General features: G+C 43.5%; 1 long non-coding RNA gene across 1 annotated transcript in view; it reads right to left on the reverse strand.

The window, feature by feature from the left end:
* Positions 1-625: 625 nt before the first annotated feature.
* The window catches only part of LOC121499612, a 58,993-nt gene continuing 35,603 nt past the window's right edge, over positions 626-24,015 (reverse strand). The window contains exon 3 of the long non-coding RNA XR_005990188.1: positions 626-732. This is a non-coding gene — a long non-coding RNA (uncharacterized LOC121499612). The remainder of the gene's footprint in view (positions 733-24,015) is intronic.

Here is a 24,015-nt window from a genome sequence, read left to right on the forward strand (position 1 = left end):
ATTATCAAGGTGCATTTGTCACAACTAATAAACCAATATTGATATATTACTATTAACTAACCTCTGTATTTTATTCATATTCCATTAGCTTTTACCTAATATCCTTTTTTGTGCTCCAGTATTCCACCCAGGATACAATATTTTTAGGAATCCTTATAATATTAGTGTTAGTGGCCAAACTTCTTATCTTAGAAGAAATTTTATATTCAGAGGTTGAGCTGTTATATTACTACATAGAGAATCTTGCTGCAAAGCTATTAGGGGACTTGTCTTGAAACTGTTCGTGGGTACACACTGTTTATTCGGATTGGCTTTTGTAGCATGGGTGCTGATGGAGACGGGTTATTTAAGGTCCTTATCAGGACACCTGGGTGGCTCAGTGGTTGAGCATCTGCCTTCGGTCAGGACATGACCCCGGGTCCTGGGATCAAGTCCTGCATCAGGCTCCCTGTGAGGAGCCTGCTTCTCCCTCTGCCTATGTCTCTGCCCTTCTCTGTATGTGTCTCTCATGAATAAATAAATAAAATCTTAAAAAAATATATGAAGAGGATATCTTGAAGTCAACTCTTAAACACCCATATATTGATTACCCACACAATGTTGGTTCCAGGACCTCTTCCTCCAACGACTGTGTAATGTGTTCACTCCTTCTCTCTGTTGATGAATATATGTTCATTTTTCCTCTTACCTGGATAAGCCAGATCTCCTCTAGGATGGCTCCTGTGGTATATTCTAGAAATAAGTAGAAACTGCTGTTTGGATTTTATTCTGATATTATTTCCCCAAATTTCCTTTGGAGGTTAGTGAATTCATTGAGTGACCCGGGGTGGTGGACAGAACAGGTGGCAGGCAGCTAACTTATGTCAGTTTCCAAATATCTAGTCTGATTAGTGAGAATCCACTACACCTCACTTTCACATAGAAATCTAGACAGTAAGCTCTGTTGTATCTCAGCACTTAGCACAGTGCCTGGCACATAGTAAAGTGCTAAATAAGCATGAGTTTATTTTTTTAAAAGATTTTATTTATTTATTCATGAGACACAGAGAGAGAGAGAGAGAGGCAGAGGGAGAAGCAGGCTCCATGCAGGGAGCCTGACGTGGGACTCGATCCCAGGTCCCCAGGATCATCCCTGAGCTGAAGGCGGCGCTAAACCACTGAGCCACCTGGGCTGCCCCTAAACATGAGTTTAATGATAGAATTTTAATGGTTAAAGACTTGGCCTTCAGGAAGGAAAACACATAGGACCCCTTCCTGGTACATACTTCCTCTACCCTGAGAAGACCCCGTAACATAGAAAAAGTATGTGCATTTATAACCCTTAGACTAAATTGTAGCCAATGATAATAAGTGTTAAAATATTCACGAAATACAACTAAAATGTTAGGGCTTCAAGAGTATGTATATTATTCTCTTCCTACACAGACATTAGCATGGGATAACAGAAACTAATTTTAGCAGTCACCTCTACTACTTAAATCACACCCATAAAAATGAGACTTTCATACAGAAATAAAACTAAAATTTGCCAATACACCTCAGAGTAAAATGTTATTTAAGGATTAGTAAAACATTTATTTTCCTAGCATGTGAATAGGACACTTGTTCTCACAACTTTCCTTCACGTCTCTCAACAGAACTGAATCTTCTGGCATCTGGAAGAGATTCTTTCAAATGCATACATCCACCTGTTTCAAATTCAGACTCCCCAGAATCAGTAAAAGGAAGCTCTTCCAGATGACATCAGTGGGATGGGGCTCCTGTCATCCAAGCACTTTGCCAAGGAAAGAATGGGATCCATCCCTGTCATTAGAAGTGAGCTGAAGGGAAATAAAAATGCTACTTACTAAATCAAGAAAATTGTGTTATTATCACTTACCAAGTTTACAGAAGTGTGTGTGCCGTATAAAGCATTTTGCCATAATAAGCTTTGCTCTATGTCATTTTCTCTTGTTTTTTAGCAGAACAACTCAAACATTGTCTTCAAGACTGTTGTGTTCTGGTTATGCAAGATGAGTAAGTTCTAGAGACGTGCTATACAATATTGTGCCTATAGGTAAATATATTCTATTGTGCACTTAAAAATCTGCTGAAGGTAGATCTCCTAATAACTGTTTTTACCAAAAAAAAAAAAAAAAAGGCAGGGAGGGGGACATAAGGAACTTTTTGGAGGGAATAGATATGTCTAGTACCTTGATTGTGGTGATAGTTCCATGAGTGTACACATAGGTCGAAACCCACTGAATTGTGTATATCAAATATGTGCAGCATTTTGTGCATCAATTTCACCCTCACTAAAGCTGATTTTTTATTTTTTACTTTTTTCAGATTTTTATTTATTTATTTGAGAGAAAGGGAGAGAGTTCGAGCAGGGGGGTGGGGCAGAGGGAGAGGGAAAAGCAGACTGCTGGGTATACACCAGGCACTGTAAAGAGGGTGTTGGGTTCCTGCCCTTGAGGAGCTTATGGTCTCTCATGGAGATGGACGTGCAAGGAATTGTCAATATGTCATGGCAACGGCTACCAGTGGAGATATGTAATGTTTATAAATAATATAGCAGAGGAGTTCCTGGGTTAGCCTGAAGGAATGCAGGAAGGCTCCATGACCTGGGAAAGTTATTAAGAAGATAGTTTTTCAGTTCAGACTTGGAGCACAAGGGGGAGATTATTCATGTGTACACATATTTACTAAGTACTTACAAAGTGTTTAGTGGTGGGTATATGAGTGTGAACAAAGCAAATGTGGGCTTTGTCCATTTGGGGCTTACAAAATAGGTAATAAATAAAGAAATGGCTAAATCTGTAATTACTAGTTTTGACAAATGTATGAGCCCACTGTGGGGGAGTGAAGGAGGGTATTACAAGCTGAAGGAACAGCATGTGCAAAGAACTGGAAACTGAGAACTCAGTGTGCTTAAGAAATGAGAGGGGCACCTGGGTGGCTCAGTGGGTTAAGCGGCTGCCTTGGGCTCAGGTCATAATCTCCGTGTCCTGGGATTGAGCTCTACATTGGGCTCCTGCTCAGCGGGGAGTCTGCTAGTCTGCTTCTCCTTCTCCCTCTGCCTCTCCCCACCCTTGTTCTCTCTCTCTCTCTCTCTCTCTCTCTCTCTTCCTCTCTCTCTCTCTCTCTCTCTCCCTTCCCCTCTCTGTCTCAAATAAATAATATCATAAAAAAAAAGAATTGAGAGAGCCAATGCAGCTGACAAATAGTAAGTGCAGGGTAAATGCAATGATCTGAGGTTGAAAAGACAAACAAAAGACATATCATAAAAATTTTTGAGAAATTTAGACTTTACAAAGGATAAGGGGACAACACCAGAGAGTTTTATCTAAGAGAAACACAGTCTGAGATAGTATTTCTAAACTATTTAGTTGGCTGCTTTGCAAAGCAGAAAAGCCGGTTGGGGACAACTATAGTAAACTAGGTGACGAGATGGTGTCTTAGATTAGGGTAAAGATAGTAGTCGAGGAGAAACAGCTGGAGTGGTCATATATTTGGAAGTAGACAAAGTATAGGACTTGGTGATAGATTGGAATGAGGGATTGAAGAAGAAGAATAATTAAGGATTTATACTCAAGCAAACAGAATGGCTAGTGGCTCCACTGAGGAGGGGAGGTGGGGAACTCAGGAGAGAAATAAGTTAAGGAGACAGAAGTTGGAAAACAGAAGATCTGTTATAGACATTACGTTTGAGGCCCCTTGAGATTTCCAAGTGGAATTACCAAGTAAGCAGTTAGAGAAACGATTCCAAAGTTCAGAGGAAGCATTGGCTGCACAAATTCATTTCAGGTTCATCTACACATAAGTAATATTTAAAACCCCAGGAGTGGGTGAGATCACTTATGGAAAGAGGGAGAGAAGTAAGACACAGAACCGAGCCCTGGGAAACACTATCATTTAGGGTGCGGGTATAAGAGAAACCAACAAAAGAGATCAAAAAGGAACCAGAATGATTCGAAAATATGTCACAATGGAATGTAGTGTCATGGAAATCCAGAAAGGAGGAGGAAGGAATGGTTAAACATGTTGAATGCGATAAAAAATAAGGAAGAGCTCCTTGTATGTAGCAATATGGAAATCATTGGTGGCTTTGATGAAAATAATTTCAATGAATTAATGGGACAGAAACATGGTGGATTAGGGTCAGGGAGTGAATGGGAATTGAGGTGTAGAGGGACCATGTAAAGGCAACTTATTCAAAAAGTTTTTTGTAAAGGGAAGTAGAGCAGTAAGATGATAGTTTGAGGAGGACAAGAAGACTAGGGTCATTTTTTTTTTAATTTGTGACAAGGGAGTTGGGCAAGAAGAAGGATAGTTTGTCAGTGATGACAAGAGGAAAGATGGATAAAATGGCCAAAAATGAAAGGGTGAGACTTGGTTGCAAGAAATAAAAGATGGCTTATTGTCAATTTTCTTAAAGTTTCAGAGGCCAAGTCATCAGGTTAGAGTGGAAGTTATCAAAGGCAGAGAGTAGAGACCTTGTGGTGTGAGGTAAGAGAATTTAGTAGGAAGCCACTAACATGGCTCCCAATAAGCCTAACCTCCTGCTTGTCATGAACTTGTGTAATCTCTTCCCCTTAAGTGTGAACTAGACTTGCTAGCCTTTTTTTTCTTAAGATTTTATTCATTTATTTGAGAGAGCACAAGCAGGGGTGGGAAGGGGCAGAGGGAAAAGGAGAAGCAGGCATCCCACTGAGCAGGGAGCCCAATGTGGGGCTTGGTCCCAAGACCCTGGGATCATGACCTCAACCAAAGGCAGACGCTTAACCAACTGAGCCACCCAGGTTCTCCTGGACTTACTAACCTTTAATAAATAAAAAATGGCAGTGATGGGATGGAAAGTGAACATTCCTTGTGTTCCTTGTGGGATGGAATCTCAGAACATTCCTTCTAAGATTATGTTATGACATGAATTGGTTCCTTCTTGGATACTCTCTCTCTCACTCACTCTTTCTGAAGGAAGTCAACCTCCATATTGTGAGCTGCCCTGTGGGGAGGCCCACCTGTCAAGGAACAGAGGGCATGGAACTGTGGCCCTCAGTCCAATAACCCATGAGGATCTGAATCCTGCAAACAACTCCATGACCAAGCTTGGAAGGGCTCCTCCTTCACTTGATCCTTCAGATGAGACTGCAGCCTGGGTTGGCAGTTAGCCCATAAATGCATAAGAGACCCTCATGTCTGAGACTCCCAGGTAGGCTGCACCCAAATTCCCAACCCACAGAAACTGTGAGATGACAAAGGGTTGTTGTTTTAAGGTGCTAGACTTTGGGGTGATTTGTTATATAGCAATTTAAAAAAACTAATACGGAGAAGAAAATAAGGAACAGGAATCTTGAAAAATGAGAAATTTAGTTCACTAGAGAATTATGGTAGGACTGACAGCATTAAATAACCCAGTTATTAAGAAGTCTCACCTCAAGGGGGCACCTGGGTGGCCCAGTTGGTTAGGCATCTGACTCCTGACTTTGGCTTAGGTTATGGTCTTAGGGTCATGAGATCAAGCCCCACCTCGGGCTCCATGCTATGTATGGAGATTGTTTGGGATTGTCTCTCCTCCTCTCCCTCTGTCGCTCCCTTGCTCTTGCTCTCTTTCTAAAATATAAAATAGAAATCAAAGAAGAAGGAGGAGGAGAAGAGGAAAGAAAGAAAAGAAAGAAGGAAGGAAGAGGAAGAGAGGAAGAAAGAAAGAAAGAAAGAAAGAAAGAAAGAAAGAAAGAAAGAAAGAGAAAGAAAGAAAAAGTCGTCTCAATTTAGGGGGTTGCCTAGCTGGCTCAAACAGTAGAGTGTGCGATTCTTGATCTAGGGATTATGAGTCCAAACCCAGTTTGGGTATAAAGAGTACTTAAAAATAAAATCTTGGATAAAAAAGAAGTCCCAATTCCATGGGGTCAAAATATAAAATATTTTATATTTTTTTCCAATCTATGCATTCAGTTTTGCTCTTGCAATCCTCATTGCCCATTCCTTCATGTAGCTGGGGGACAAATCATAACTCGCCACTCACTTTCAGTTTAAAAGCCCATATGATTTATCATGCCAATCCCTTAATTAAAATGTCTAAGATTTTGAAGGAGTACCCCAAAACCATCTGTGTGGTTTACAGGTTGGATAACCAGTGCTCTAAACCGTTATAATAACGTGTCACCAAGGGTATCCCACAGAATACTATGGCTCCTTAGCATATTCTTTATAATTCTGCCAAAACAAAACCAGAAGGATATGCTACTTTCTATTTTCTCTAGAATTCATGTAAACTATAAGAACAACTATAAGAAAAATGTCTGACTACATTATAGAGTTGTGTTTCTTCATTCTTGATAAAACCTGCCTTTAAAAATGGTGTGTCCCCCCCCAAAAAATAAATAATAATCAGTACATGCTGAGAACCTTTGTGTGTGACTGCGTGGCTTTCATCTGTCTACTGATGCTCCTAAATTTATTATTGCCTCATGTATGTCTTGATTTGATTTGATGACCATTGATATGTACTAGATGTCTTGTTTAGCACTCCATGTCTTTGATACTTGGGTTTTTTTTCCTTAATATTTCTAATGTTTTAGCTGATATGAATGCATTTGGAAGGATTTTTGGAAGGATTAATTTATCAGTGAGACAGTACTTGTTCACTGCTTTAGTCCAAGTTGGCAAAATATCTCATGTGCTCCTGTTAGCATCGTATCAATTTTATCATTTAAATGTATTCAGTGCCTAAGAGAGCCTGGGATAGGCTGACCTATAGGAGTGCTTGAGCACTGGAATTATTTTTATTTCCAAATATATTTTCTTGACTACTAAAACTGTGTGTGTGTGTGTGTGTGTGTGTGTGTGTGCAATTCAGAACTATTATTTTCCCCCAACCTCCTCCCATGCCAGTACCTTGAATTGGACATAAAGATGTGATCCAATTCTACAACCTATCTTTCCCCTCTCTCTGAGTCTCCCCTCTGGGGATGAGGACTTGGAGACACAAACAAGAGAGCAGAGGTTATCCTGAGCAACTGATGTCTTCCTGGTGGTGGTGATGGGGAGCATCTTTGGTCCATTTTGTCTCATCTGATGCTGGTACCCTCTGCTAATATGGTGGCTTATAATATATACCCAGTGTATGTGGTTTGAGGGTTGGTGTCAGGTTCACCCCTATCTTCTCCAAGACTGAGGTTCCCTTCAGAGAGGAGCACCATGTGTCTCTTTGTCCCTGACAGTGGTCTACACCCTCAATCACTTCCCCAAGCTGGACATCCCCTGCTGGTCCAGAGGCTTCCTGGAGAGTCCTCCTTCCAGCCTCTCATCTGAGTTCTGGACTCCCTTATGTTGAGCCATGGAAGCCACTAAAGCCCTTTCCCACATTCCCTGAAGGCCAAAGGAACTACACTGAGGTTCCCCAACATCCATGTTCTTCATACAAAGCAGGTTAAACCATGGGCCTTACTTGCCCTGCTGGCAAGGGTTAGAAGGCCTCTCACCTTAGAAATGTCAGGCAGAGGAGACATTGTTTCTATAGACATATATGCTCCTAAACGCCAGGGGACACATGTCAAGTTCTCCCACAGACCCCTTTATCATGTTCCCCTCTGGTTCTATGGAAGGCATCAGAATAGAACAACAGGTTTCCACTTTGGAACCATGAAGCCAAAGAGTGAGACACCAGCCTCCTCTTCTTGCAATTCATTTACCTCTGCAAGTGACTCTCTGGATGCTCCCTGCACACACTTGACTGTGGGAAACAGCCCCGTGGCTCCATGGAGAGAAAATAGAAAAGGCAGGCATTCCCCCCACCAGGCCAATGACTCCTGACTACATAGATTCCCCCTCTCTGCCCTACTTAGGAATATGGGGGCAGGATAGGAATCATGGCTGAGGATTGTAGGGAAGCTTCTGTAGCCTCTTTAATAATCCATGACGGAGTGTCTGGCTCTAAATGTGGGCAGTTGCTGGCACTCACTGCTTCTCTAACCTCTACTTTGGAACCCCAGCTCCTGAGCCAGGAAAATAGTAAATGTCTCACTTTGTGTGGCAGACAATCATTGGAGGATATTCCGGGGAAAGAGAATAGCATATGCCAAAGCCAAGAGGCCTTTCAATAGCATCAAAAGACCACGGTTACAGATAAGTAGATCCATATGCTTGATTTGCAAGGACCTGAGTCAAAAGATGAGGCTGAAGACACAAAAAGAAAGCCAAATGTGACAAGATCTAGCCGCCTTTCCGAAGAGGAAAAAATATGTATTCAAAGTGATACAGAGTCTACTGAAAAATTTTTTGTAAAAGAGTTGACAAGACCCAATTTGCAGTGGGGGCTTAGGAAGGGGGCTCTGTGGCAGTGTGTCAGGGAGATTATGGGGCTGCATCTAGAAAGAGGACAATCTGTCTCAAGTGAGAGTGGAGAAGGGCTTGCTCTAGAGCATTAGTGGCTGTGATGTGCTACATGAGTGGAGGTGAAAGGCATTTAGGATAGACCAGACAAGGTCTTTGTGAGTAATTAGGTGCAGGGCAAGAGGAGGAAGGGACATTTACAATGGTCCATTGGTTTCTGAATTGAGGAAGCTGGTGGATGATATTTGCAAAGACAGAGAGCTCAGCAGAAGAAGACAGGAAGCTCCGCTTTGGATATACTAGGTTTGAGATCTTTATGGGACATTCACATGAAGCTGTCTGGTTGGACACGCAGGAACATCCCCCAGTGTCATCCTGGCTGGAGATGTTGATTTGGATGTTGGAGCCATGAGTGGGAGTGGGGTAAATATAGAGTGATAAGAGAACTTGGGATAGAGTTCTAGGGACCACTGACATTTTAGGAGTGGGAAGAAGAGGAGGAAACTACACACACACACACACACACACACACACACACACACACCACTAAGAATTTACCCCTGAGGTAGGTGGGAACTGAGAGAGAGAATAGTGCCACAGAAACTCCTATAGGAGAGGTCAGGTAAGAAGGCATTTGAAGAGTTTCCACTGGATGTAACCACCATATTATATCATATCTAGAAGGTGCTGAAGAGTTAATGGAAGGTGAAGTAGAGAGGGCAGAAGGAGAAGGCTACTGGGAAGGAAAGAAGAGAAAGAGACCATAAAAGCTGGAGGGGACTCGAGGTCAAGAGAGGATGGTATGTGTGGGCAAGAGGGCGTGCTGGGGGTTCCACTTTAATTCAGAGAAGGGGTAAGAAGCTGATGTTGAGGGCTTCCTACCCTTCCACATGCTGAGATGACCAGGAATTTTAGAGATGCGTATTTATGTTAGCCTGGGACTTGCTAAAGCTTACTTACCACTGTCATGAAGTCTGTCATACTTCAGTAGAATTTGGTAGCCAGAGATTTCCAACATCTAACTTTCAATTCTTTACATTAGCCAAATTATGGAAGCAGCCCAGGTGTCCATCAAGAATATTAGTCAGCCAAAAAAAAAAAAAAAAATAAGACCTTGCCATTTGCAAGGATGGAACTAGAGAGTATAATGCTAAAGGAAATAAGTCAGATAGAGAAAGACAAATACCATATGATTTCAGTCATATGTGGAATCTAAGAAACAAAGCAAATGCACAAAAGGAAAAAGAGAAACAAACAAACAAACAAAAAACCCAGACTCTTAACTCTAGAGAACAAACTGATGGTTACCAGAGGGTAGGTGGGTAGGGGAGATGGACGAAATAGGTAAAAAAAAATAAAATAAAGTAAAATAAAATAAAATAATAAATAAATAAATAAATAAGCAAGCTTCAATTATTTGCCTAAATCTCTACTTTTCCTCCCAAAAAAAGGAATATAGAAACCAGGAATACTATAACAGTGTCTCTGAAGACCTGTGGATCCACTTGACTTGCAGCGAAATATTCACATCTAGCATTTTGATAGAAACCATGAGCATCTTTGGAAGCATGCCTAACTAAATTAGCAGTCATCTGAATCAACCAATAACTCTTCCACCATTCTTCCAAATCTAGATGATCCCCAAATGCTGCTCAAGAAAAATACCCCATGTGGAGACTGGTCATCAGGTTCATGCTCGGTGGTTTCCCCCAGACGTTGCCTGTGGAGCCTTCCCTCCATCTCTGTGCAATGTCAGGGTCATACCTCCTCAACCTGCTGTGGATCCAGCTCCCCTTCTGCTCTTCCCTATGACCTTATTTCACACCTTATAGAGGCGAACCTATTGGGAAAAAATGTGGTCGCCTTCCCACGTCAACTCTTTAAACTCATTTTCTACTTCTTCCTTCATTGTCACAATGAAGGAGGGGACTCTTCTCTGATCCAAGGGGCAGTATAAAATAGAGCAGAATTCACCCCGTGCCCTTGGTCACATCCCCTTGTCATTTCTCAAACACGTTGCTCCTTTGATTAGCTGCCAGCATGTGTCTGACATCCTCTCCCTCATCCGTACACCATCCTCACCAGCAATCTCACCCTTCTGTGGCAGATGACTTTGGTTATTGTGACCAAATGCTTTAGTATGTTCCACGTTCAAGACCTTACCTTCAATCCCCACCCAACATGCCCCCTCTGGGGCCCTCCCCATCTTTCCCCTTCCCTAGATGGCTAAGTTCCTCTAAAGTGGGGTCTGCTTATGCTGCCTCCACTTCAACCACCCCAATCTGGCTTCCACCCCCACGATGCAGGCTCGGTCACTACCTGCCTCCACATTGTCAAATGCAGGAGCATCTTTGGAAATGTCTCAAAGCCATTAACTCAGTCTCTAGCTTATTCCTGAAATACTTTCAGCGCTTGGTTTTTATGAAACCCTCCTCTCTTGGCTTTGTCTTTTCCCTTCCTCCAGTCCCTTCTCCTACAGCCATGATGGTCTTAAATGTAAGAACCCCACTTGAATCTTCCAAAAGCCTCAATAAATCCTGCCGAGCTCTCCAGCCTCAAAATCATGCCCCTCTTTCCAATGCTCACTGCCCTCCTGTCACCCTAGATTCCTTCCATTTCTGAGAAGGTGGCTATATCTCCTGCCTCAGGGTCTTGGCTCATTTTGTACCCTCTGTCTAGAATACTCTTTTTCCCTCACCCTGACTCCTCACCTAGGTGAAACCTACTTTAATGCTTAAATGCCACTTCCTGAAAGACACCTTCTCAGTCTATAATTAGTTCTTGCAACCCTCTTTAGATTTTCTTTGTAAGATTTATCATAGTTTTTGCTCTTTATCTATTTGTGCATGATTGCTTAACGCACATCTTGCCGACAACCCTGTCACCTCCAAGAAGTCAGGGTCTGTGTTTATTTTCCTCCCAGGAGCCAGCATTGTTGTGGCTCCCAGGAGGTGCTCAACGAATATCTATTGACTAAAATAAATCACTATGTTGAAATAACTTTGTACAATTTGAGCATTATATTCTCAGTATCCTAATTATATCATCTGCAAAAAAAAAAAAAAATAGAAAACAATTCCTCCCCTCTCTGGTCACAAGATGGTATGGTGTTGTGGAAAGGTTGTAACCCATCTGGGGACACAGGGAGACGGCTCTGGCTCTGCCCGGAGTCACAGCTTTCTCATTTGTAAAATAGGGGTAACCATCATACCTAACTAGAATTAATAGAATTATCGTGAGGATTGAATAAAGAAAAAAAATAGGAAAAGTGCTTTGTAAACTGCAATGTGCTAAATAAACATAGTTATTAACATGACACTGCCGTCAGATTTAATTCTGTTGAGGAGGCTTATTTCCTTATTCGTTTTCCTTACAAAGAAATAGGCCAATTGGTTGTTTAAGTATTGCAAAAATATAGACCTGTCACCTGGCTCTAGTTCACACCTATTTTTTGATTCACCTAGAAATATACCCTGCACCTGCTGTTGAGGAGAAATCGTGGAAAGCCTCTACTTTTTAAAAATATTTTATTTATTCATGAGAGACACACACAGAGAAAGCCTCTATTCTTTAAAAAGCTGTATTTTGGGATGCATCAATTGGATTAATTTATTGAGACCAACATGTTGGAATGGGAAGTCACCTACAAGGAATGTATGTTGACATATGAAAGGACCTGGGCCATAAAAAGTTGAAGGAGCAAATGTCTTAAGCAAAAGGATTCCTCTGTTATGGCCAAGCTGAAAGGCCATCTAGTTCAAGGCACAGTATATTGGGGAAAGAGGGAGGGCTGTGTCCTTGCAGGAGTCTTAAAATTGTATACTTCTTTAATTCTAAATGATGGCTACATAAATATACATCAGCCTTTCTTGGAAAAGAGTGGGTAAAAACCCTAAACAAGTATTTTTTTTTTTTTTTTTTTAGTACAGCCACTGACAACCCCAAGAAAGTTTCCCATGAGAGGGTTATGTGCATCTTTCACCCATGATCCCTGGCATCCTCTCCTTTCAGTGACACACAAGACATTCCAGCTCCAACCAAAGGGGGACGTTTGGAAGCTCAGAACTATGATTTCTACTCTCATGTCAACTTTGAGGGGGATCAACTGTTTCTTTTAAAAATTCCATTTGCAGGGCACCCGGGTGGCTCAGTGGTTGAGCGTCTGCCTTTGACTCAGGTCATGATCCCAGGGTCCTGGGATCGAGTCCTACATCAGGTTCCCATCAGGGAGTCTGCTTCTCCCTCTGCCTGTGTCTCTGCCTCTCTGTGTGTGTGTCTCTCATGAATAAATAAATAAAATATTTTTAAGTAAATAAATACAAATTAAAATTCCATTTGATATACATGAATATGTCTAACACATTCTTTCTTAAAGTGGTATTCATTGAAATGGGATGTTTCAAAAACTGATTTAGAAAGATCATTGACTCAGCATTGAGTCAATCATGTTAAAAGTGCTTTCTCATAAAGCTGGCAAAATAATTCAGTAAACAGGCAGAGTGGTTCATGCTTGCTGCAAATTTCTTCAGTTTTACAAGATCATGGATATATAAGCCCTACCAATATCTGCAAGCATTACAAGTATCTGCAAGTTGGACATCATCCTGATGTCTAAAACATGCTTTGTAACTACCCAATATGTGATAAAACTGTCAAAAGTGCATGGAGGCAGCTGCCTAAATTCTGAAAGCAAAGTCAAGGTTTTATTTACTCTGTGACAGTGTAAAAGTTGCAAATTTTACAGCATTATGGAAAGTAAAACGCTCACCCCAACTTCTGTTTGGTTGTTTAACTCATGCTACGGGGATTTCTCCCAAGCACTAAGCATTTACTAACCTGCTCTATTTCTAAGATGAGATGCTACACATATTTTTAAACTTTTTATCGAAGGTACATTCCTCTCTACATACACTGCAGTCAGAAAAGGTACATGCGGAAAAGTGCTCACGTTGTAACACACTATTTGGTGAATGTTTTCCAACTGCTCACATGCATATAACCAGCACCAAGATCAAAGAAACGTGACCAGCCTCTCGGACCCCCTTCCAGCAACTACTCTTCCCGAGGAGAATCACCATCCTGACTTCCAACAGTCTAAGTAATTTTGCCTGTTTTTATATTTCATATAAATGGAATCAGTATGCTGATTTGTGTCTGGTTTGTTCTGTTCAACATTGTGTTCTATGTACTTCGTTAATCTGTTTATAGTCAAATGCTAACGTCCACAACATGGTAGTTCTTATCCGATCATTCAATAAATATTTGTCGGCCTCCTAATGTCTGCCGGGAACAAATGAATCCTCATTCCTAGCGATAACGTTTCAGGGCTCGCTTGTTTATAGAAGGTCATAAATAAAACTTTAGTTTACTAACACATCTTTCAAGGTTGATTGCTTTGCCAAACTGAATTCAACTGAAAAATAATTTTAAAATAATTATATACATAAGGACACAGGCAACACTATTTTTCTTTAAATAGTCCCAATTTCCATTGATATTAGCAGTCTCAATGTTTACTCAACAATCAGTGATTTTGCTCATGACATTTGTGATACATGTAATTTATTTTGTCGAAAGATTTATAAATCCAAATTCTTTGAAGCAGTCAGTTCTTTGGGCAGATTTTTTTCTCTACAGCAGGTGGTGTGGCTGCTTGAGGGACACACTGAACCAGGGCTGCAAATCCCCAATTTTGCCACATATTAGCTGTGTCACCTCAGGCAAGTTTCTCAACCTCTCTGAGCTACTTTCTATATTCTATTAAGAAGATGGTAAGCCTACATGATTTTGGCATTCTCTCCTAGAGCCAAATCCTATCCGTCTTTGTTAGAAATAAATACTACTTCCCAAACCAGTCGAATCTTCAAGTATAGGGAAGAATTTGCTACAAACAAGAGAGCCGCACCAAAGGAAGCAGGAGCTCCATCAGGTTAAAGAGGACTACCTGCTGCCATGTACTGAGCTGGCCCTGGACCAACCCAAGATGAGACATTCACTCAGTAGAGAAGCACCCAGAAGGGCCCAGGAGACAGTGCCTGACGGGTTTATCTACTTGCTTAAAGAGGTGGCTCCCTCCCACATCCAAAGAGTAGCACAGAAATGTAATTTCTTTTAGACAAACACCCCTGCTATTGGAAGGAAAGCTCCAAAATTGTGTTTCCACATTTTAAGCTTCCATTTAACTACCCAAATGAAAAGCCACATCTGGCCTCAGTGGCAGCATTTCGGGATCCATTTTTCCCAAAGAGAACAGTGATCAGAGGTGCTCTTTTTCCTTGGCTCTATGAATTTAGATTAATGACCTAATCTAGCAGATAACAACAAAAATAACACTTCAGGACTTCCTTCAGTCCTTACAATTCTTAAGCCTAAGCCCACAGCTAAAAAATTGCAGTTAGTAGATAAGAGACACGTTCCATTGCTGCTTCTGCGTCCTCCTTCCTATGTGCCCTCAAAGAGGGGGAAATGGGATATTCTTCAAATTTAAGGAGTAACTAATAAAATGGAGCCCAAACTGGAGAGGGCGTATGATAAATAGACTAATACATTGTCTGCTGAAGTTCATGCCTGCTTTCCAGCTGGTTAGCCATGAGCTCATGGCTCCATTTAGTTCATAAAGATTGAGGAAAAACCCAAGCCAGAACCCGTTGATAGGGGCTTTCTGTCCTCTTCAAATAGGGAATCACAAACATTTAAATCAAACCCCAATCCTATTTTTGGTTTATTTGAGGCAGAAATACATCAACACAGTTTTTTTTTTCTTTTACCTCTGAAAAGTAAGTCACTGCTTACGTAAAACAAACACCCCAGAAAGGAAAGCTTCATCATCCCCAGCCTGCAGTGGGATTTGGGGAAGCGTGCTGACGCAACTCAGGATTTCATTTGCCAAATAACAACTGAGCTCATCTGTACGGAGTTGGTAAATTTGAAAAGGTAAACTACTAGAAATGTTGCATAATGACACCATAAGAAAAAAAAGTCATTTTTCAGTTTGCTGTTCCTTAAACTCTTTGAATTCTTGCTTCAGTGGCTCTGTTGAGTCACAGCTGTGATCCATGTTGGCACGAACCAAAAATAACATGGCTAGCTGCAAAGGTTACGGGGTTTGGGCCAGCTTTTTATGGCCACACAGCAGTACCTTTCTGTTGAGTGGAAATGTAACATTTAGCTTGTAAGGGAAATCTTTCTCAAGCAGGTTCTTATTCAAAGTTGTCTTGGGTCTGGCTCTCTGCTGAGAGCCAGAGTGAGCAGACTGCTCAGAGGATAAAATACACAGCATTAAAAGAACACGCTTATCTTCAGGGCACTTCCTCTGAACATCCTATGCTGGACCAGACCACTAATGGAGAAAATGAAGCTTGTTACTCAAGCAACATGAAATCAGCTCTACATCTGACTTTGATTAGAAAACATAAGCCCTGTTCAGAAGCTTTTCCTCTTCTTTTGCTTACTCCCCCCAACATGGCACTACAGACTGCTTCACTTTTTCCAATCATACAGTGATATTTGGAAAGTTCCATTTGCTTCCATTAAGAAAAATACAGAGAAGGAAAAAATACATAATAGCCATCTATCATTTTGTATGTGGGGTTTAGTTATGGGATTTAAAAAAAAAAAAAAAACAACAAAAAACCCAAACACCAAAACAAAACCTATGTGTTGTAAGAATAATGTATCATAGTACTAAGCCTATTCTCCTTTAAAAAAATGATGTGTGTATTTAAGTAATATTTGGTTTTGTAATCTCTCACCAAGGGTTTGTTTTACCCTGATCTCTTTTTTATTCATTTTTGTCATTTATTCAACATAGATGCATTAAATACCTCTTGCACTTCAGGCATCGAGACACGAAGGTGAGCAGCATCAGCCCTGTGGCAGGGAGTCTAGTAGGAAAGACTGACGTGACTCACCAAATAAGTTTGGCAAAGCTATGGTAATAAGGACTCCTCAGAAAAACATCACATTTGGTAGAGCATGATGCTGGAGGGTTGAAGCTCATCAGGGAGGTCAAGAAAGCCATCTCCAAGTAATGGGGCACCTGGGTAGGCAGCCAACTCTGGATTTCAGCTCAGGTCATGATCTGGGGGTCATGAGATCGAGCCCCATGTCAGTCTCTGCTCAGTGGGGAGTCTGCCTAAGATTCTCTCTCTCCTTCTCCCTCTGTCCCCTCACCTCGTTTGCACTCTCTCTCTCTCTCTAAATTAAGTAAGTAGTAGCTGAGCAGAGAGTGAAAGGGTAAGACAAAGTCTACTTTGAGTAAAGAGGGAAGGAAGAGCAATCCAGGTGAACTGTTGCTTCCTGGTGCAAATCCCCTGCATCAGGAGAACTAGAGGCAGGTCTGGGTAGCCCCAGGGCACAGCAGAGCCCGAGAAGGACTTGGGGGTCAGAGAGGAGGCTGGTGAGCTGGGAGGCTCGGAGACCGTGCACGGACTAGTAGCCACTAAATAGACATTTAGTCTTTCTCCCCAGAACAGCAGGAAGCCATTAAGGTGTAGTAATGAGTAAGTAGTGGGCGACTTTGTCAGATTTCAGATTTATTCTTGTCATGCAACTAATGATTGAGTAAAAGAAAAAACAAAACTCTGGGAGATCCAAAAATGAATTATTGCCTTAATTATTAATTATTGTTAGGAATACCCCTAGCAACATGTATTAAGGATAAACTTGGCACACACACCAGTTTCCTAGCGAGGACAGACAATGATTCTTCTCTTCAAGGTCATAGAAGACTGTGATTTGACCCAATCCTGGTAACCTTTGCCATTAGTCATGTCGGTTTTGGCCAACCCAACTTACCTATTTCCAAAACACGGGGAGGAGCTCTGGCAAGACAGGTCCAATGCCCTCGCTAAGCCAGTGATTCCAAGGAGCCTCAGTCCCTGGGTATCTCCAAATAGAACACTTGTGTAAGGTAACGGGTGACTCTCAAGAGCCCCACTGAAGACTGCTTATCAGGATGCTAGAGCATTAGCTGGTGCCATCCTTCCAGAAGGTGTTTTTACATTCTGGTTTGCTTGGAGTGAAAGAGAGCCTCAGACTTTATAAAATTAAAGAGCAACCCCGCTGTGGTTTACCTCTGAAGTCTACCTTCCCAAGCGGGCTTCCTCACGGACTCCCACAAGCACCCCACTGCACATCCTACACCTTGGAAGTCAGCTTCCAGTGCCTTCCTCTCTCTCATGCCTACTTCTGACTAGTGAAGGCCTAGCCAGGTTCACACCCTTAAGACATCCTGCATCAAGAGAACAAACTGTAAGCAAAGTTCTTACAAGGGAAAAGTGGTTTTTTTTTTTTTAAAGATTTTTAGGCATATTTTCCAGAACGAGGAGGATAGGATGATAATGTATAAGCAAGGCCTCCCTCCCCAGGCCCCTGACACCAGTCAGCCGGTCCCTGCAGAGCGGCCCCAGTGCAGCTGAGGAAGTTAGCTAACCACACAAACCTGAGCAGGCCCTGGATGGGTAATGAGTAGGATGTTCTCAGCAGACCTGGAAGTTGGACTGAAGGAGCACATGTCACATGTCACATGTCACAAAGCTTAGAGCAGAACCCAGTGGAAGACCCGGCAAGGGCTTTGCCTTACAACAGATTAGTCTAAGCAGGGACTCATTATCACTCCCGTGGGCCCCAGGGATTTCTGCTTTTCTGGTCCCTTCTCCATTCTCTATATAATGTATATTATATACAATCATTATTTATATTCTATATTACATGTCTATATACTGCACGGGTGTAAAGACAAATATTATAGATTAAGGCGAAATCTTCAACGTGAGAGTTAAATTCAGACATTTTCACAAATTGGTAAGTATTGTGGGCTCCCAGCACGGAGCCTACTGTGCCCACTGGCTGGGCAAGAATGACCTTTACACACATTAAGGCTTCTCGGGCCCGGGGGTGCAGGTGGTCCTGTGTCCACACTCTCACAGCCCTGGTCGTACTGTGAAAATCACTGTCCCTCGTCCCCATCGGTCTGTGAGCTCTGGGAGCACAGAAGCGTATTTTGTGCAAGTTTTCTTCATAAGGAGGAAACTTAGGAAGAACGTGCCTGGCACTTCATAGGGACTTCCTAAATGTTTGTGAAATGAGTAAGTGAGTACGTTGACCGAGGTTTGGGCGTGGTGACGATCACGCAGCTGTACTCACTGGGCTCGGAGGGCCGGGAGGCTGCATCTGAGGCTCAGCGATGACCCTGTGTCAACACCCTCGGCAGACGGCTGGGAGGCAGGGTCAGAGTGGGCCTGCCCGCGGGGGAGCTCGGCCTGCAGCGCCTCCCAGCTGGCCTCCCCACGCCTCGGTTTCTCCAGCCTTAAAATGAAGAATCCTGGGGACACCTGGGTGGCTCAGTGGTTGAGCATCTGCCTTCAGCTCAGGTTGTGATCCCGGGGTTCCGGGATCGAATCCTGTATCAGGCTTCCCTGCAGGGAACCTGCTTCTCCCTCTGCCTGTGTCTCTCATGAATAAATAAATAAAATCTTTTTAAAAAATAAAATAAAATAAAATGAAGGCTCTTGGAATTGGGGTAGATGTCAAGGAGGATAATAAGCATGGGGAACTTAGCACGGAGCTGTCAGCACCTGTCGACTATTATTGTCAGTTCTCCTGAACCTCTTCATCCATGTAAGAGGAGCAAAGCTCTCCGTGTTACCGGGCCATGGTGAGAAGGCAGGGAGACAACGAAGACCCTCTTGCCTGTGCAGAGGGAGAGAGGACACCAAGACAGGCGGTGTAAGGCAATGGAGCACCTGAGTCTGTGTCCCGGCTCCAGTGCCTGCTGGCAGGACACTTCTGAGCCTCACTTTGTTCACTCACCAGATGGGGACGATGCCTACCTCCGAATGCAGCTTCAGGCCGAAAGGATGCGGTGAGTGCAGCAAGAGAGCTTTGTAAAGTCCAAGGTGCTACGGAAAAAAAATCACTGCCCAACTCGTGTCATGGGTCACAAGTATCCAAAGCAATCAGTTCACAGCTGAGGGTAAAGGAGGCAGGGCAGCCCGGGTGGCTTGGAGGTTTAGCGCCTGCCTTTGGCCCAGGGCCTGATCCTGGAGACCCAGGATCGAGTCCCACGTCGGGCTCCCTGCATGGAGCCTGCTCCTCCCTCTGCCTGTGTCTCTGCCTGTCTCTCTCTCTCTCTCTCTCTCTCTGTGTGTGTCTCTCATGAATAAATAAATAAAATCTCTAAAAAAAGAAGAAGGATGGCAGCATGATCTGTCCTGATCCAGGGCTCCCGGCTATCTCCTCCTCTGCTGTCCGCCCCCTCGGCCTTTAGCATTCCTTCCTTAGAGCTCTACCTTACAGCTCCTTTGTGTTCCTAGCCCCCAGACGCTGGCCAACCCGAGCCGCTTGCCCCCACGGGCCCCCTGGCAGCCTGAGGTCCCCTGGAATCACTCGCTCCTCTGGGGAGCTCGGGCCCGGGTGAAGGCCTCAGGCCCTCTGGCTGCTCTGGCTGAGCGGCCCAGGCCGCACCATGGGGGTAACCTCCAGGCACCACGGGCTGCCCTATTCCCCTTCCCTGCAATGCACAGACCCACGAGGTTTCCTGCCCGTTTATAAGGCTATTGTTCTAGGCTTAGGAGGAAGTTGTAAAACAGTAAAACAGAAGGAAAAAAAAACAAAAAACAAAAAACCCCCTGCTGATAGCTTTATCCTCCACAGGAAGGTCAAAGCGACCCCTTCCTGCAAGGGACAACGTTAAGCCCCCCAAAGGGGCACATGGGACTCTGGTGCGACTGCAGACACCGCCACCCAGCCGGTGACTCACCCTCCCGGAGGAAGGGTGCGGCTGCCCACGGTAAACAGAGCAGAGCACCTAAGCCTGAGAAGCCTGGGAATGCACCCCCCCACCCCCGGGACCAGGCTCCCACCGGGATCAGCAGTGTGGACAGTTGGGTCTGGAGGAGGTCGCGGCGGCCCCCTGCCCTCCACGCGTCTGGGTCTTAGTCCAAACGCCAGAACATTTGGCCTGCGGTTCAGCAGAGACCTCATCTCGGTTTTATGGTTGCAAAGTAGGATTTCCTCCAGTTTCTGAAATTATTTATTCTTTCTCACCAGGTCATCTGGGTGTCCACCCCCCCGGGCCCCCATCATCCCTCCCTGTACCCCAGACCTGAGTGCTTCCCCCAGGGAGAGCTGGTGCAGCTGGCAAAGGAAGCCTCCCTTGTGCAGGCACTGGCCCACCCACCCCGCCCGGGCCCAGGAGCCCCTCGGAGGACAAGCATCACCCCGGGCCTGAAATCCCTCTGCCCATGGCCTTCCCGGGTGCCCTCATGGCCTGGCTTCTCTAAAGGGCCACTGGCCCCGCTGGGTCGCCCCATCTTGTCCCACCCAGTGCAGGTGGGCCCTGGCAGCCTCATCTGGCACCATATGTCCTGCCATCAGGGCAGGTAGGTGGCTTGAGCTTGCCCAGAATGTCCGGCCAGGAGGGAGGAACTGGAAATCAGAGCCCACTACTCAGTCCGTGTGTTTATGTGACTGGAGGTGGAGGGCCACAAATTTTCAGGAGGTGAGAGGTGGCTGTCTCCCACACTGAGGTGCAGGATCCGATTGGCCTGCAGGTAAACAGTAAGGATCCCGTGATGAGGGGTGCCTGGGGGGCTCAGTTGGTGAAGCTTCTGCCTTCAGCTCGGGTCAGGATTTCGGGGTCCTGGGATCGAGCCCTGGGTTGGGCTCCCTGCTCAGTGGGGAGTCTGCTTCTCCTTCTCTCTCTCTATCCCTCTGCCCCTCCTCACCACTTGTTCTCTCTCTCTCAAATAAATAAATAAAATCTTTAAAAAAAAAAAAAAAAAAAACCTTCCCATGATGAAATAAAGCCAAAGAGAGAGAAAGGTGGAGCAGGTAGGGAGCGGAGGAGAGAAGGAAGGAGAGAAAGGAAGAAGTGACTTCTTGGTGTCTGATGGCTCTCAGGTTCTTGACTCCTGACCCTTCCCACAACCACACTCTTCCCCGCCCTCGGGTTCCATGAGACACACCTGTGTCCCTGTGACTTCTGATATTTACCCCCTTAGTAAGCACTGGGGCTGCCCCTTGTCTGCATTTCCCCTTTTTGGCACCCACCTCAATTTATTGTCCACATTTCCACCAGTGTCCTACGCCTGTTTCAGAGGAGTGTGATTTCAAAACAATACCTATGACTTGAGGTTAAGTTAGTCGGCATAACCTGATCACCCAAACACAGCTGCAGGTTACAAATGACCCATCAGCCACTGAGGCCAACGAGATGTGAGGAACAGTCTGATGAGAAGATCTCTTGGGGTCTTCCAGAATGACCCCCTTGCTCACGGCTTGGATCCTGATGAAGAGGCATGCACACCAGGGAGCTGATGGCAACTGTCATATAACCATAAAGAGATGACACCATGGAAAACTACATGGGAAAAATGAAAAAATAGGGGAAAATGTCTCATCTTGGAAGACATCATTGAGCTGTGAGATGAAACCATTTCTAAAGTCCATCCTCCCCCAGACTATCCAGTTATGTGGTCGAAAAAATTCCTTTAAATATCTTAACAAAAGTTCCGAGACACTATCCCAATGTACACATCTCTGTAGCAGTAATCCCAACCCACCTCAGTGGATTCTGGGGGAAAAAAAGAGTAAGACAGGAAAAGGTACTTGAAGACTTCCCAGGTACTAGCCTTCCTCTGCCACTAACTAGCCATGGGACCTTCAGGAAGCCGTGAACCTGCCCAGTAATGTATATGCTGAACGAAAAAGTAGGCTTCCAACACCAACATTCACTAATCTTAATTATAGACCATCAGCTCCCACTTTTATTGAGTCCTATGGGGTAGTTTAGCATTAGGTATCTGTACTATGCCACGTTCTCGAACTCAGAAACTAACAACAACAACAACAAAACATTTTAGCTGCATTAAAACTCTGTCAGGCAAGAGACCCGGGGTTAGAATTCTAGCGCAGTAAGGCGGAGAGGGGAAAGGAGGGAACGCAATTGAAGAGTCGCCTGGCTGAGCACTGGTCACAAAAGCCAGTCCTTGGAGCATTTGTGAGTTATAATGATCAAGGAATCTGTGGTTTTGGTGGCCCCGCTGGTCACACCCAGCCAGGGGACACCCTTCACTTGAGCTGTGTGGTTGTGGTTGACTCCAACAATGGAAAGAAGAGCTGGTCCATCAGGCTTTGTGAAAAAGGATCTAAGTGTAATATTTAACTTAGGCTTTGAGTTAGTTAGAGAATACATTGGCCCCTTAAAAGTTAGTATTTGTTATTGATATTATTTTTAAGACATTTTTTAATTGTCAGAGATTGTTTTGTTTTTCCCTCTGGTGGCTTGGTTACTGTTAAGAAAATAAAACCTGTCCCAACCCAGAAACTCAGAACTGATACTCCAGGTTCTCTCACTGGAAAGAATAACAAAAACAAAGACCAGCGTAATTGCCTTACACCACAAAGGGCACCTACAAGATTGTGCGTGCGCACGCACACACATATATATACACACCCCATTCATAGAGGATATTGGACCCAATCATACAGGAATCAAGCTGGGACTAGACTTGCCATATGGATTTATTTTCACTGGAAGTTTCCAAATATTCAAGTTTAGAGCAGACTTCAGTACCATGTTTTCAAGAAGTCTCTTCTCCCCACAGCTTTAAATAAGCTGCGCAGAAGTCAAGCATGATCTCAAAAGAACAAAGCAGGAAATGTTCATAGATCATCATTTGGTGAAGTACCAAGGATGTATCACATGACAGGATCAGTATATCAGGCCAATTTTAAGACTGATGCCTATCCATGCTAGAAATATAATACTGGAGAAAAATATAATTCTGGAGATTGTAAAGAAACAGTATGGTATGCATTTTCCAAATGCCTTTAGATTAGCTTTTTAAAAAAAAAAATGATGGTTGGTTTGGTTGGCCAAAAACGTATTTCAAGCAAAAAATATTTCATAATTTTCTCGACTCACAGACTCCAAATTTGAGAACTAGAAGAAATCATAGTGATTACCCAGTCCAGTCTCATCAGTGTTACTTGGCATATCTCTACTTAGTTATATAGAAAACTAGTTTGAAATAGAACTAAGCCTAGTAAGAGTGCATACATTCAATATAATTTTATTTACATGAAATCCAAAAATGGGTAAAACTAGTCTGTGGTGTTAGAAAGCAGAATATTGGCTCCTTCTAGAAAGGAGGAAGGAGAGAGGGGCACCTGGGTGGCTCAGTGGTTGATTGTCTGCCTTTGGCTCAAGTCGTGACCCCAGGGTCCTGTGTTTGAGTCCTGCATTGGGCTCCCCACGGGGAGCTTCTCACTCTGCCTGTGTCTCTGCCTCTCTCTCTGTCTCTCATGAATAAATAAATAAAACCTCTAAAAAAATAAAAGGAGGAAGGATAGACAGGAGGGGTCTCTGGTGAAGTTCTATCTCTTGATCCACATTATGGCTAGTTTTGTGCATGATATTTGTGATATTTATAATCAAGCTGCACATTTATAATCTGTACACTTTTATATATATGTTATACATCAATATAGAAGTTTACTTCCCCCCAAGAAGAGCATAGATAACCAAATCTAAGTAAAAAAAAAAAAATAGATGTCATTTTGTTCTCAATCCAACATTTACCTAAGAAACCCATTAGCTTTTTATCCACCTTTTAAATTAACATACAGTCAAATTCACTGTTTTTTGGTGTCTTCTTCTAGGAGTTGAACAAATGCATGCAATCAGGCCACCGT

This window comes from Vulpes lagopus, chromosome 10, assembly GCF_018345385.1.
Source record: "Vulpes lagopus strain Blue_001 chromosome 10, ASM1834538v1, whole genome shotgun sequence".
NCBI classification, from domain to species: Eukaryota; Metazoa; Chordata; class Mammalia; order Carnivora; family Canidae; genus Vulpes; species Vulpes lagopus.